We start from the raw sequence: 14,623 nt of genomic DNA on the forward strand, positions 1-14,623 counted from the left end.
CGCATGGCCAAAGCATGAGGAAACTCATCGTGGGACTCATTTTCCTTAAAATTTGGACTTTTACAGTAAGGACTTCAACTGACCTTCCTCAGACTGAGGGCTGTTCCCAGTGCATATATCAAGTCACTGAAGTAGGACAAAAGGTTGCTACAGTTCTATTATTTTATGGTTATTATTAGTGTACTGGAACTCTTAAAAGAACTTGTTTGTATGTTATTCTACACAAGGTATGTAGCCCAGGAAATGACCATCCTGATGTGTGTTATGACCCATCTGAGCCTCCCATGACCACAGTTTTTAAAATAAGATTAAGAACTTATTTTAAAATAAGATTAATGACTAGTGGGGGCTCATAAACAATATGAGTAAAGTGTTAGCCAAAACAGAAGAAAAAGGGTTACCCAAACAAGTCACCTTAAAATTTGATGCCTGTGCTGTCACTAATGATAATAAGTTAGGAATAAGGTGAGGTTCTCTTAATTAGAAAAGAGGCTATGAGGCAGAAAATAAGTATATCTGTCATACATTAATAAATGCAAATACTTGTCTTGTGTCATTTAGGGCACTTGGATTCAAAAAAAAAAAAAATGAAAAGGATCCAGTCCACCTTCAGAAAGGAAAAAATGGCCCTTCCCGTACTAAGGGACAATGTAACCCCTTAAAGCTAGTAATAACCAATCCCCTTGATCCTTGCTGGGAAAAAGAGGAACGTGTGACCTTAGGAATCAATGGGGCTGGACTGGATCCTCAAGTAAACATCTTGGTTAGAGGAGAAGTTTACAAATGCTTTCCTGAGCCAGTGTTTCAAAATTTCTATGATGAACTAAATGTGCCAGTACCAGAAATTCCAGGAAATTTATTTTTGCAATTAGCCAAGCATGTAGCCCAGTCTCTCAATGTCACTTCATGTTATGTATGTGGAGGAACTGTAATAGGAGATCAGTGGCCATGAGAAGCCCGAGAATTAGTACCTACAGACCCAGTTCCTGATGAATTCCCAGCTCAAAAGAATCACCCTGATAATTTCTATGTACTAAAACCCTCAATCATTAGACAATACTGTATAGCAAGAGTGGAGAAGGACTTCACCCTTCCTGTAGAAAGACTACATGGTGAAATTCAAACCACACAGAGAAAAATCCATTCAGTAAATTTGCAGACTGTTTTGGCCCATCCAGAGTCCCACCAGGACTAGACGGCCCCCACTGGGCTATACTGGATATGTGGACATAGAGCCTACACTAAGCTGCCTGATCAGTGGACAAGTAGTTGTGTTATTGGCACTATTAAACCATCTTTCTTCCTACTGCCCATAAAAACAGGTGAACTCCTGGGCTTCCCTGTCTATGCTTCCCACGAAAAGAGAAGCACAGCTATAGGAAATTGAAAAAATAATAAATGACCCCCTGAGAGAATCATACAATATTATGGGCCTGCTACTTAGGCACAAGATGGCTCATGGGGATACTGGACCCCCATTTACATGATCAATCGAATCATACGGTTACAAACTGTCTTAAAAATAATCACTAATAAAACCGGCAGAGCCTTGACTATTCTGGCCCAGCAAGAAACTCAGATGAGAAATGCTATCTATCAAAATAGATTGGCTCTTGACTACTTGCTAGCAGCTGAAGGAGGGGTCTGTGGAAAATTTAACCTTACTAATTGCTGTCTACACATAGATGATCAAGGGCAAGTAGTTGAAGACACAGAGATATGACAAAACTGGCACATGTACCCATGCAAGTGTGGCATGGATTTGATCCTGGGGCCATGTTTTGAAAATGGTTCCCAGTGCTGGGAGTATTTAAAATTCTTATAATAGGAGTTATAATAATAATAGGAACCTGCCTACTGCTCCCTTATTTGCTACCCGTACTTCTTCAAATGATAAAAAGCTTCATTGCTACCTTAGTTCACCAAAATGCTTCAGCACAAGTATACTATATGAATCACTATCGTTCTGTCTTGCAAGAACACATGGGTAGTGAAAATGAAAGTGAGAACTCCCACTAATAAAATGAGTGAGAGTCTCACAAGGGGGGAATAAGGAAGGAGACCACCCTCATATCGTCTTATGCCCAATTTCTGCTTCCAAAGAAAGAAGTAAAATCTAAAAGGCAGAAATGAAATCCACAGGCAGACAGCCCAGTGCCACACCCTGGGCCTGGTAGTTAAAGATCGACCCCTGATCTAATCGGTTATGTTTTCTATAGATTACAGACATTGTATAGAAATGCACTGTGAAAATTCCTATCCTGTTTTGTTCCAATCTAATTACCGGTGCATGCAGCCCCCAGTCACATACCCCCTGCTTGCTCAATCACAACCCCCTCACACGCACCCCCTTAGAGTTGTGAGCCCTTAAAAGAGACAGGAATTGCTCACTCAGGGAGCTCGGCTCTTGAGACAGGAATCTTGCCGATGCCCTGGCTGAATAAACCTCTTCTTTAACTTGGTGTCTGAGGAGTTTTGTCTGTGGCTCGTCCTGCTAAATACCCAAATGAGAAGGAAACAGAAAAACAATTCTGATACTACGACAAAACAAGGTTCTTTCACACCCTCCAAAAATCACACTAGCTCACCAGCAATAGATCCAAACCAAGAAAAGATCTCTGAATGGCCATAAAAAAAAAAAAAAAAAAAAGAAAAGAAATATTTTAAATGTTACAGGATATGGACAGAAAAAATTCCCCCCCCCCAGAGAAATAGACAGCATAAATTTATAAAGTTACAACTTCTGAAAATGAAGGACACAGAGAAATGCAAAATACACTGGAAAATCTGAAAAGAATCAAACAAGCAGAAGAAAGAACTTTAGAGATGGAAAACAAGGCTTTTGAATTAACCCAATATGACAAAGGCAAATAAAAAATAACTTTAAAAAATGAACAAATCCTCCAAGAAATTTGGGATTATGTTAAGTGACCAAATCTAACAATAATTGGAGTTCCCAATATGTTAAACGACCAAATGTAAGACTAATTGGTGTTCCTGAGGAAGAAGAAAAATCTAAAAGTTGGGAAAACGTATTTCAGGAAATTATCAAGGAAAATTTCCCTGGCCTTGCTAGAGATCTAGACACCCAAATACAAGCAGCCCAAAAAAATCCCATAAAATTCATCACAGAAAGATCATCACCTAGGCACACAGTCATCACGTTATAGAAAGTCAAGATGAAGGAAAGAACCTTGAGAGCTGTGAGGCAAAAGCATCAGGTAATCCATAAATGAAAATGTATCAAATTAACAGCAGATATCTCAGCAAAAACCCTACAAGCTAGAAGGGATTGGGGCCCTATCTTTAGCCTCCTTAAGCAAAACAATTACCAGGCAAGAATATTGTATCCAATGAAACAGCTTCATAAATGAAGGAAAGATACAGCCTTTTTTAGATAAGCAAATGCTGAGAGATTTTGCCACTACCAAGCCAGCACTACAAGAACTATTGAAAGGAGCTCTAAATCTTGAAATAAAACCCTGAAATACACCAAAATAGAACCTTCTCAGAGATTAAATCTCGCAGGACCTATAAAACAATAACACGATGAAAAAAAATAAGGTATTCAGGCAACAACTAGCATTATGAATAGAATTACACCTCACATCTCAATACTAACACTGTAAAGGGGTGGAAAAAGTCCACTCAAATGGACACTAAACGTGAGCAGGAGGAGCTATTCTTATATCTTATATTCTTATTCTTATATCAGACAAAACAGACTTTAAAGCAACAACAGTTAAAGACAAAGACAGATATTATATTGTGGCTGACTGCTACAACCACTACTTGAGATGGTCACTATGACAGTTACTACTGTTACTACTTGAGACCATCATTACAGCAGTTAATACTGTTACTGCTTGAGATCACCCTTATGACTGAACAAAGGGACGAATGTAGAAATGATAATAACAACAAGAAGAAACTTTTAAGGAAAGGCAACACAGAGAGAAGAAAATAGCTCCCTCCTCCTAGTTAGCAAAAGCCACCACCTGAGCATCTCAGCGCTTCATATTTATTGGGTAACAAGAGCAAGGAGGAGGTAACGGTTGGTCAGCTGCTTAATTGATCACAGGTTCATATTATTACTGACAGATTACTTCAATTGTGCCTGATCATAAGAAACACTTGCGCAGCCTCCAACATCTCCTTTTTGTTTTTAAATTAATTGAGCAAGGCAATTGCAGGCTGTGCAGTCCTTAATTGCCAGTTGGTGATCCAGCTTAATTTTTCTCAGCCCTTATTCAAAATGGAGTCACTCTGGTTTGAATGCTTCTTACATATTTCCCCCTTCCCTTTTACAAGAGGACCCTTAATCCTAAGGGTTGCAGAAGGATGAAGGTCCATCTTCCACAACTTCTTCATGCTGAATAAGGGTGATGATATACCTGCTTAACTGTTAGGGTCTCTTGTATCCAGGGTAGAGAGGAGCCCAGTCAGAAAGCATTTGTCCGTTAATCATCAGTTGTACCTCTGAGTTCCAGCAAAAGGTGAAACCTGGTGCTCCGCAGTTTCTCAGCTTCCTGTGTGGTTTTCTTGATCTGTCCCCATATTATGGGGGTTGATGTCAGCGTGACTCCGGTCAGTCCTCATTCCGTCTTCGCGTTCAAATTCAAATTCAACTGGCTTTTGGCTCATACTGGGGGAACCAGGTCTATAGTTGGAATTCATGGGTCCCTCCAGTCTCCCATTCCATGGTCACACACATCTTGAGGGCACCCGCATGGCTTGTTCATCTCCTGCAAAAACACAAGCATACCCTTATCCCCATCTACTAAAACAGAAGCAAAGGCTTTTGTGGCTGTAGCCGGGAGGCAGGCCGTTGCTGAAGCATTTGTTCTACAGTAAGTAACTCAGCTTCTGCCTCTTGGTTAATTACCATGGGATAAAACTTTCCATTGATAATGAAAGACAGGCTCTTTCTGATTAACAGAAGACACAGAAAAAGCAAATCTAGGCTTATCCTTCTTGTAAACAATCTTCAAGATCTATTACCATGAGAGACCATTCTCTTGCTCCCATATCCATAAGCCCACAAAACTTAACTGCACAAGTGGGTCTATGAGATGCTATGGGTTGTCATAGATAAATCTCTCTCCTAGTTGCACTTCCAAATCCCTGACCTTCTTGCTTCCTCTTACGTAGAGAAGGGTACAACTTAAAGGGAACAAGCAACAGTTGAGCAACATATTCTCCTGGTTCAAAAACCCAAAGATCTGTGACATTACCACTACCTGAATTTCTCCTTCACAATCCAAATCAATATCTTGGGCCTGTAAGTTAAGACAATTTTACCAAAATAAATCCCATGTATTTTGCTGGCAAAGATTCCCAAATATCAATGTGAATCTTAGTGAGTTTCTTTCAATTAACATAATTTGTTCTCTAGGAGATCTAATCTTGTGTTTCCAGGTGTTCCTGGGGGAAAGGGAATCAGTCTGCCTCCAGAAACCCACCCGAGACAGAGTTATGGCCTGGATGGGGAAATGCCCTCATAGTTTGAGGTGCCCAGGTCCAGGCCCCCTTCTCGCTTCCTGACAGGGGGGTGCCGTTTTGATGAAATTTTGAGTGACATTGATTAGCCCAGTGATTTCTTTTGTTGCAATGAGGGCAAAGTCCTGGCATTTTTTTTCTGTTGAGAGGGGAACTGTGTTACAAGATTCCATTTGCCCAGTGGTCTGGCAGTGTTCTTTTTTGAAATGTCTAATTTTTCTACACTTATAACACTTTCCCACTTTAGTGCTTGACCCTTGTTTTCCTTTGGATCTGTCAGCTACCAAATTAGACATTGCCTGAGTCAATACTGCAGAGCAATGAAGCTCAGTTCCCACATCTTGATAGGCTCCGAGAAAACCTCCCAAGTCCTCTGCACAACTCAAGGTGCCAGTGCATGTTACAATCCATGAAAGCCAAAGTTAAAGTTAGCCTTTCTGTAGCCACAAAAGACAATACAAGCCAATTTTCATTCTCCCTCTCCTTATCATCCTACAGCACTTTTGATAGATGTTGTAGGTATGGCAAAAAAATTCTCTCAAATCCTGAAATAACAAAAAGATGGTACATACCAAACTCCAAACAAAAAAGAGAAAAGAGATGGAAATAAACAAATTCTTCCTCATGTTACCCTGATTCAAAAACTTCCCATTCTTTGTGCCTCTAGGGCACTGACCAGCACCCTTTCAGAGCACTGACCTTATGTTGCTTCAGGCAGACTTGTAATGTCTAGTTGGTTTTAGATTTTTCTGGGCTTTAGTTTTTTCTGTTCCAGACCTTCCTCATTCAAGTCCCTATAGGACCCTATCTGTCCCTGCAAATCTCCACTAGTCTTTGCTAGTCTCTACTTTTGTACCTCTTTAGGTCACTGACCTTATATTGCTAGTCTTTATCTATCCCTATCTGTCCCTATAGTACCTGTTAATTCCTCCAAGTTCCTGCAAGTCCCTGTATCTCCCTACCTATCTCTATTCATCTCTATTTCTGTTTACCTCTATTTATCCCTGCAGGCCTCTTTGGGTCCCTTCAGGTCTCTTCAGTTTTGTTTGTCCCTGATAGTCCCTGTTAGTCCCTGTTCAGACACCACTTTTGGCTGACTGCCACAACTACTACTTGAGATTGTCACTACAGCAGTTACTACTGTTACTGCTTGAGACCATCATTATGACTGAATGAAAGGACAAACGTAGAAATGATAACAACAATAAAAAAAGAAACTGTTTTAAGGAAAGGCAACATGAGGAGAAGAGAGAAGACAAGAAGAAAAGAGCTCCTGCTTCTAGTGAGCTAAAGTCACCGCCCAAGCTTCTGAGCCCTTCATATTTATTGGGTAACAAGAGCAAGGAGGAGGAGGTAACGATTGGTCAGCTGCTTAATTGATCACAGGTTCATATTGTTACTGACAGGCTTCAATTGTGCCTGATCATAAGAAACACTTGTGCAGCCTCCAACATCATATGATGATAACACATCTAGTCCAACAGGAAAATATTAGAATCCTAAATATATACGCACCTAATACTGGAGCTCCCAAGTTTATAAAACAGTTACCACTAGAATTAAGAAACGAGATAGATGGTAACACAATAATAATGTGAGATCTCAATACTCCACTGACAGCACTAGACAGCTCATCAAGACAAAAAGCCAGAAAAGAAACAATAGATTTAAAGTATACCCTAGAACAAATGGACTTAACAGATATTTACAGAACATTCTGCCCAACAACTGCAGAATATACATTCTGTTCATCAGCACATGGAATATTCTCCAAGATAGACCATATGATAGGCCACAAAACAAGTCTCAATACATTTAAGAAAATCAAAATTATAGCGAGTACTCTTTCAGATTACAGTGGAATAAAATTGGAAATCAACTCCAAAAGGAACCTTCAAAACCATGCAAATACATGGAAATTAAATAACCTGCTCCTGAATGATCATTGGATCAACAATGAAATCAAGATGGAAATTTAAAAATTCTATGAACTGAACCATAATAGGGACACAACCTATTAAAACCTCTGGGATACCACAGCCGAATTCTACCAGAGGTACAAGGAAGAGCTGGTACCATTCCTTCTGAAACCATTCCAATCAATAGAAAAAGACGGAATCCTCCCTAACTCATTTTATGAGGCCAACATCATCCTGATACCAAAGCCTGGCAGGAACACAACAAAAAAAGAGAATTTTAGAACAATATCCCTGATGAACATCAATGCAAAAATCCTCAATAAAATACTGGCAAACCGAATCCAGCAGCACATCAAAAAGCTTATCCACCATGATTAAGTGGGCTTCATCCCTGGGATGCAAGGCTGGCTCAACATACACAAATCAGTAAACGTAATCCAGCAATATAAACAGAACCAAATACAAAAACCACAAGATTATCTCAATAGATGCAGAAAAGGCCTTTGACAAAATTCAACAGCCCTTCATGCTAAAAACCCTCAATAGATTCGGTATTGATGGAACATGTCTCAAAATAATAAGAGCAATTTATGAAAAACCCACAGCCAATATCATACTGAATGGGCAAAAACTGGAAGCATTGCCTTAGAAAACTGGCACAAGACAGGGATGCCCTTTCTCACCACTCCTAATCAACATAGTGGTGGAAGTTCTGGCTAGGGCAATCAGGCAAGAGAAAGAAATCAAGGGTATTCAATTAGGAAAAGAAGAAGTCAAATTGTCCCTCTTTGCAGATGACATGATTGTATATTTAGAAAACTCCATCATCTCAGCCCAAAATCTCCTTAAGCTGATAAGCAACTTCAGCAAAGTCTCAGGATACAAAATCAATGTGCAAAAATAACAAACATTCTTATACACCAATAACAGACAAACAGAGAGCCAAATCATGAGTGAACTCCCATCCACAACTGCTTCAAAGAGAATAAAATACCTAGGAATCCAACTTACAAGGGATGTGAAGGACCTCTTCAAGGAGAACTACAAACCACTGCTCAGTGAAATAAAAGAGGACACAAACAAATGGAAGAACATAACATGCTCATGGACAGGAAGAATCAATATCATGAAAATGGCCATACTGCCCAAGGTAATTTATAGATTCAATGCCATCCCCATTAAGCTACCAAAGACTTTCTTCACAGAATTGGAAAAAACTGCTTTAAAGTTCATATGGAACCAAAAAAGAGCCTGCATTGCCAAGACAATCCTAAGCCAAAAGAACAAAGCTGGAGGCATCACGCTACCTGACTTCAAACTATACTACAAGGCTACAGTAACCAAAACAGCATGGTACTGGTACCAAAACAGAGATGTAGACCAATGGAACAGAACAGGGTCCTCAGAAATAATACCACACATCTACAGCCATCTGATCTTTGACAAATCTGATCTTTGACAAACAAGTAATGGGGAAAGGATTCCCTATTTAATAAATGGTGCTGGGAAAATTGGCTAGCCATAAGTAAAAAATTGAAACTGAATCCTTTCCTTACTCCTTATATGAAAATTAATTCAAGATGGATTAGAGACTTAAATGTTAGACCTAAAACCATAAAAACCCTAGAAGAAAACCTAGGTAATACCATTCAGGACATAGGCATGGGCAAGGACTTCATGTCTAAAACACTAAAAGCAATGGCAAGAAAAGCCAAAATTGACAAATGGGATCTAATTAAACTAAAGAGCATCTGCACAACAAAAGAAACTACCATCAGAGTGAACAGGCAACCTACAAAATGGGAGAAAATTTTTGCAATCTACTCATCTGACAAAGGGCTAATATCCAGAATCTACAAAGAACTCAAACAAATTTACAAGAAAAAAACAAACAACTCCATCAAAAAGTGGGCAAAGGATATGAATAGACACTTCTCAAAAGAAGACATTCATACAGCCAACAGACACATGAAAAAATGCTCATCATCACTCGCCATCAGAGAAAGGCAAATCAAAACCACAATGAGATACCATCTCACACCAGTTAGAATGGCAATCATTAAAAAGTCAGGAAACAACAGGTGCTGGAGAGGATATGGAGAAATAGGAACACTTTTACACTGTTGGTGGGATTGTAAACTAGTTCAACCACTATGGAAAACAGTGTAGTGATCCCTCAAGGGTCTAGAACTAGAAATACCATTTGACCCAGCCATCCCATTACTGGGTATATACCCAAAGGATTATAAATCATGCTGCTATAAAGACACATGCACACGTATGTTTATTGTGGCACTATTCACAATAGCAAAGACTTGGAATCAACCCAAATGTCCATCAGTGACAGACTGGATTAAGAAAATGTGGCACATATACACCATGGAATACTATGCAGCCATAAAAAAGGATGAGTTTGTGTCCTTTGTAGGGACATGGATGCAGCTGGAAACCATCATTCTCAGCAAACTATCACAAGAACAGAAAACCAAACACCACATGTTCTCACTCGTATGTGGGAATTGAACAATTGCATCACTTGGACACAGGAAGGGGAACATCACACATTGGGGCCTATTGTGGTGGGGGGATAGCATTAGGAGATATACCTAATATAAATGACAAGTTAACGGGTGCAGCACACCAACATGGCACATGTATACATATGTAACAAACCTGCACGTTGTGCACATGTACCCTAGAACTTAAAGTATAATAATAATAATAAGAAGAAGAAGAATAAAACCTCTGGGATACAGCAAAAGTGGTGCTAATGGGAAAGTTTATAGCATTAAATGCACATATCAAAATGTCTGAAAGAGCACAAATAGACAATCTAAGGTACACCTCAAGGAACTAGAGAAGCAAGACCAAACTAAACCCAAACCTAGCAGAAGAAAAGAAATAACAAAGATCAGAGCAGAATTAAATGATACTGAAACAAACAAACAAACAAAGATAAGTGAAACAGAAATCTGGTTCTTTGAAAATATAGACAAAATTGATAGACCATTGATGAGGTTAACCAATAAAATAACAGAGAAGGTCCAAATAAGCTCAATTAGAAATGAAACAGGAGATATTACAACCAACACCACAGAAATACAAAAGATCATTCAAGGCTACTGTGAACACCTTTACATACACAAACCAGAAAACCTAGAGGATATGCATAAATTCCTGGAAATATACAAATCTCGTAAATTAAACCAAAAAGAAAGAGAAACTCTGAATAGACCAATAAAAAACAGTGAGATTGAAATAAAAATTTTAAAAATTGCCAACAAAAAAAGTAGAGGACTAGATGGATTCACAGCTGAATTCTACCAGACATTCAAAGAATTGGTACCAATCCTACTGAAACGATTCTCTGTATTCCCAGCAGAGGGTGCATCTTCTTCCCACATGGAAGCCTCCTGTCCGTGTGCATTCTTGGATTCCAGAGCAAAGGTGGCCTCAGATAGGCAAAAAGGAACTCCTGAATTTGTTCCTAAATGACTTTCACTCTCCTCTATATTGTTCCCTATTTGATTAGCTTCTCATTCTCTATCTGGAGTTTGGTATTTTTCTCAACCCACAATTTTGACTGCCAACTTGGATTCTACTTGAGAATCACTCTGTTGCTTTACTCCTTCTAACATGTATAATCGACACAGAATTGTGCTGGTTCGAAAGGGCTGGTCAAAGACTGGATCAGGAGTCAGCCCCACTGGGCTCAAATTCATACTATATAAGTCCCAGGACAAATAATTCATTCCTTTTGTGCTCCAATGCATTATTGGCCTGGGAATCATACGCATTCTTACCTCGTAGGCTCTTCAGATAACTAAAAGAGGCAATACCTAATAAACTCTCAATCAGCTGCTGTTATTCTCCCAAATTAGACCCAGCCCTCATTCTCCAGTTGAAGTCTGCCTGAATCTCTCTTTATACTCCAAGCCCTATACTAGCCCTATTTCCCTGATGGACTCTGCTAATACAAATATTTTCATCAACAGAGAAATGAACCACAGATCTCCTGAAAGAGAGAAAGAAATGGGATTACATTGTGTATACGGAGCAGAACACTTACTAGTCCCCCATAGATATTCCTTCAGTTGCACTCAGACCTCACTCACACTTACTCTTTCCTCTATTCTATTGCTGAACAGTTCAGCTCAGAACCACACCCTACCCAAACATTGTGTACAAAAATGCTTCTAGGTGTTCAGCAAAGCTACACTGAGACCTCATTTCAAAGGTACATCAGTGGTCATTTTCTGGTTTTGGGCACACATCAATCATTCTTCTCAACACAGATAGAGCTGTCCACAAATACATTTCTGATTAATGAAATTCTCTTCATATAATTACAAATGTGTGTTCTAATGCCTTACATTGTGCTTTCATTTTTATTTTCCATTTCACCAAAATCTACCATTACCATTAGGCTCCTCATGCATGCATTCATTCATTGAATGAATATTTATGAAGAGCACAGTGTGCTGCTCATGGAAATAGGCACCAGGAGTATAAAACATAAAATGTGGTCCTGTCTGCAATGACTGACACACTGAGTTATTTCTCACCCACCAGGCCCAGCCATTTTCACGCTTATCCTAGCGAAGGTCACATTTTCCTCCAGTTCATAATTCATGGTCTTCTTTCCTGTCCATGGATGACCAGTCCTAGTCATGAGGGTGTCACAACCACCTCTTTCTGTATCTGAATTCCTCCACCTGAGAGAAAATGTCAGGCCCAGGATAGAGTAATGATCGGGTCCACAGCCCTGGCCACTTGAGTGGGGGTGTTTTGATCCTAATGTTATTCCCACGTCAGTACGGAACTTGTGTGGCAATAAGGAGAAGTCAGGCTTCAGAGTCAGCAAGAACTGGATTTCAAACTGGATTTTAGGACTCCCACCTTTTGATAGGTGACTTCTTCTCTGTGAGCCTCTGTTTCTCTCCTCTTTAAAATGAGAACAGTAAATCCCACATGGCAGGGTGGTGGGGAGAATCAGAGATCATACAGCTGGTGATCACATCTGGTTTGTGTTCCCAGGGACACCAGATTAGGGTTTCTGAGCATGGATCCAACCATCCCAGCCTTGGATACAGAACTGACACCAATCAACGGAACTGAGGAGACTCCTTGCTATAAGCGGACCCTGAGCCTCACAGTACTGACGTGCATCATTTCCCTTGTCGGGCTGACAGGAAACGCGGTTGTGCTCTGGCTCCTGGGCTTCCGCATGAGCAGGAACGCCTTCTCCATCTACATCCTCAACCTGTCCATGGCCGTCTTCCTCTTCCTCAGCGGCAACGTTATATGTTCCGCCTCACTCATCAATATCTGTCATCCCATCTCCAAAATCCTCATTCCTGTGACGACCTTTCTCTACTTTACAGGCCTGAGCATGCTGAGCACCATGAGCACCAAGCGCTGCCTGTCAGTCCTGTGGCCCATCTGGTACCGCTGCCGCCACCCCACACACCTGTCAGTGGTCGTGTGTTTCCTGCTATGGGTCCTGTCCCTGCTGTGGAGCATCCTGCAGTGGAGGTTCTGTGACTTCCTGCTTAGTGATCCTGGTTCTCTTTGGTGCCAAACATCAGATTTCATCACAGTCCTGTGGCTGATTTTTTTATGTGTGGTTCTCTGTAAGTCCAGCCTGGTCCTGCTGGTCAGGATTCTCTGTGGATCCCGGAAGATACATGACCATCCTGCTCAAAGTGCTGGTCTTCCTACTCTATGGCCTGCCCTTCAGCATTCAGTGGGCCCTGTCTACTGGGATTCACCTGGATTTGGAAGGCATTTTCTGTCATGTCCATCTAGTTTCCATTTTCCTGTCCTCTCTAAACAGTAGTGCCAACCCCATCATTTACGTCTTCGTGGGCTCCTTTAGGCAGCGTCAAAATAGGCAGAACCTGAAGCTGTTTCACCAGAGGGCTCTGCAGGACACGCCCGAGGTAGATGAAGGTGGACGGCGGCTTCCTCAGGAAACCCTGGAGCTGTCGGGAAGCCGATTGGAGCAGTGAGGAAGAGTCTCTGCCCTGTCAGTCAGGCAGGACTTTGAGAGCAACACTGCCCTGCCACCCTTGACAATTACATGTGTTTTCTTAGTGTTGTGCCTCAGCAACGTCTCAGTGGTAACTGAAGATCGTCGAATAGATGTTTATCTAATCTGACAGTTCCAGTTTTCACCCACGGAAAGCATTAGTCTGACAGTACAATGTTTAGATTCTCCTTGATATTACCAACACATTTTTCCTCTTATCTTACACTGAAAACTTTTTCTGCAATTTTCTTTTTTTTTTTTTTTTTAATACTTTAAGTTCTAGGGTACATGTGCATAACGTGCAGGTTTTTTACATATGTATACTTGTGCCATGTCGGTGTGCTGCACCCATCAACTCGTCAGCACCCATCAACTCATCATTTACATCAGGTATAACTCCCACTGCAATCCTTCCCCCCTCCCCCCTCCCCGGGATAGGCCCCGGTGTGTGATGTTCCCCTTCCCGAGTCCAAGTGATCTCATTGTTCAGTTCCCACCTATGAGTGAGAACATGCGGTGTTTGGTTTTCTGTTCTTGTGATAGTTTGCTGAGAATGGTGGTTTCCAGCTGCATCCATGTCCCTACAAAGGACACAAACTCATCCTTTTTTATGGCTGCATAGTATTCCATGGTGTATATGTGCCACATTTTCTTAATCCAGTCTGTCACTGATGGACATTTGGGTTGATTCCAAGTCTTTGCTATTGTGAATAGTGCTGCAGTAAACATACGTGTGCATGTGTCTTTATAGCAGCATGATTTATAATCCTTTGGGTATATACCCAGTAATGGGATGGCTGGGTCACATGGTATTTCTAGTTCTAGATCCTTGAGGAATCGCCATACTGTTTTCCATAATGGTTGAACTAGTTTACAATCCCACCAACAGTGTAAAAGTGTTCCTATTTCTCCATATCCTCTCCAGCACCTGTTGTTTCCTGACTTTTTAATGATTGCCATTCTAACTGGTGTGAGATGGTATCTCATTGTGGTTTTGATTTGCATTTCTCTGATGGCCAGTGATGACGAGCATTTTTTCATGTGTCTGTTGGCTGTATGAATGTCCTCTTTTGAGAAATGTCTATTCATATCCTTTGCCCACTTTTTGATGGGGTTATTTGTTTTTTTCTTGTAAATTTGTTTGAGTTCTTTGTAGGTTCTGGATATTAGCCCT

General features: G+C 40.6%; 1 pseudogene; it reads left to right on the forward strand.

Moving 5' to 3' along the window:
* Positions 1-12,480: 12,480 nt before the first annotated feature.
* LOC100428055 (mas-related G-protein coupled receptor member X3-like) lies at positions 12,481-13,429 on the forward strand (annotated as a pseudogene).
* Positions 13,430-14,623: the final 1,194 nt, after the last annotated feature.

The sequence above is a fragment of the Macaca mulatta genome, chromosome 14 (assembly GCF_049350105.2).
Source record: "Macaca mulatta isolate MMU2019108-1 chromosome 14, T2T-MMU8v2.0, whole genome shotgun sequence".
NCBI lineage: Eukaryota > Metazoa > Chordata > Mammalia > Primates > Cercopithecidae > Macaca > Macaca mulatta.